Source organism: Myotis brandtii, unplaced genomic scaffold (assembly GCF_000412655.1).
Source record: "Myotis brandtii unplaced genomic scaffold, ASM41265v1 scaffold1291, whole genome shotgun sequence".
NCBI lineage: Eukaryota > Metazoa > Chordata > Mammalia > Chiroptera > Vespertilionidae > Myotis > Myotis brandtii.
This window is the reverse complement of record NW_005354556.1, coordinates 190,558-192,617: the sequence shown is the minus strand read 5'-3', so window position 1 is coordinate 192,617 and position 2,060 is coordinate 190,558.

Sequence of the window (2,060 nt, the reverse complement as noted above, 5' to 3'; positions counted from 1 at the left end):
AGCAAGCCTCCCCTGTTCGCTTCAGTGCATGGCTGCCGGCCGCCATCTTGGCTGACAGTTAATTTGCATAAGGATATGCTGATTAGCCAATGGGAAGGGTAGCGGTCGTACGCTAATTACCATGTTTCTCTTTTATTAGTGTAGATTGCTTCTTTTCTCAGTACTGACCTGCAGGCCTGAAGTAAGTAAATTTGTTTTATTTTGACTGTTACTAGGGGATCAATTCCTGTAATATCTTAGGTGGAGTTAAGGACATTGCAGATCATTTCTGAGGACTAGCTGAAGATACATTACATAGTCTTCTCTTTTACAGTACAGCAGAGAGATGAGCTCTTCTCTTTCCAAACACCCACAAAAATGTCAAATCTGAGATTCTTTATATGCTAGTCCCATTAGGCTTGATTATTTAGATTTCTATTCTGTAACTGGCATCCTGGCTACTCCTTTCACAATTATTGCAATGATTGTGGCAATTTGTTAAAAGATCTGGATGTAATAAATGATGCAAGCAATAATCAGCTTGTTGAAGTGATCTGAATAAATGTCTTATCCTGTGTCTGGAATTTCTTGTAATGAATAGAAAATGGTTTTTATGTTGTTTTAGATGTTAAGAATTTAAAAAATACATACTGACAGATTTTAAATGTAAATTACATTCCATTCTTGACAGTACATGCCTATTATATTCCCTTTGTGGGTTCTATTTCTTGAAAAAAGTGGAGTTGATAAAAAATAACAAAAACAAAATTATGATTTTCTTGGTATAATTCCATTCAAATTATGTCTCAAATTATTTCTGTTTTTATTTCAAATCTAGCTATTATAATTTTATGATTATATCTTCTAACATTGGCTTAGAATGATTACAACAAGCATAATTAAAAATACCTTACATCTTTGAAAAGAGTATACAAATTTAATTGATCAGATCTCTCCCCACCCACCCACATATACACATACTCCCACTTTTACATACAAAGTAAAATTCTGTGATAGGCAAATTAGCTGTGTAGTGACTTAGCATATACATTTATTCTTTACATATGTTTTGATTTTTCCCCCCTTGGTGCTTAAATGTTAGCTCACATATAAGTACTTAATTCTAGGGAACTTGGGCCTGTGCTGCTTTGGACCTAAATTGATTGCTGAACTTATAGGATTGGAATGACTCAGGTAAAATTTTAGTAAAAATAAAAGCGTTAAGCTATATAACATTAAGCTATATAATGCATGCTGAGAGCCATGATGCTCCAGGGGTGGAGAAGCTTCTGAAAGAAAGGTCCGCAAGCAGAATTAGCACTCAATTACCCCTTTACTATAAAAAGACTATCAAGAGGGGTTGTTACTCATCCAAGCCAATTTCTGACTTTAGTGAGTTTTAGGTTAACCCCTTTCTTTATATTAACTGACCATAAATTAAATACAGGTGATTTACTTTCTCCTTTTCACCTTATTTTAAACTGTTCTCTTTATTATTTGTTACTGTTTTGGCCTTAAAGCACACAGAATTGTATTACTATGATCAGAGCTGTTCCTTGGTTTGTGTCACATTCAAAGAATTATCCCAGTCTCAGTCTCAGATCCTTTTTTTTTTTCCTTTTGACTCCCAACTGCATTACCAGTTGTCTGGCTTCCATCAAGCACTCATTCTCATATGCTTAGTGGGAATTTTCTACATGTAAATATTTGTGAAAAACACGTTTTATATATGCTCTAAACTTGATCAAAATATTGTACTATATACCAGGTTGAACTTTTTTAAATTTAAATTTTATTTTACAATTATAGTTTGCATTCAATATTATTTTGTATTAGTATCAGGTATAGATAGTGGTTAGATAATTATATACTTTACAAAGTATTCCATCTGATATTTCTCATACCCACCTGGCACCATACAATATTATTGACCATATTCCCTCTGCTGTACTTTATATCCCTATGACTATTTTATAACTACCAATTTGTACTTCTTAATACCTTGAACTTTTTCATCCAGCCCCCTAACCCCAGATCCCTCTGGCAACCATAAGTCTGTTCTCTCTACCTGTGAATCTGTT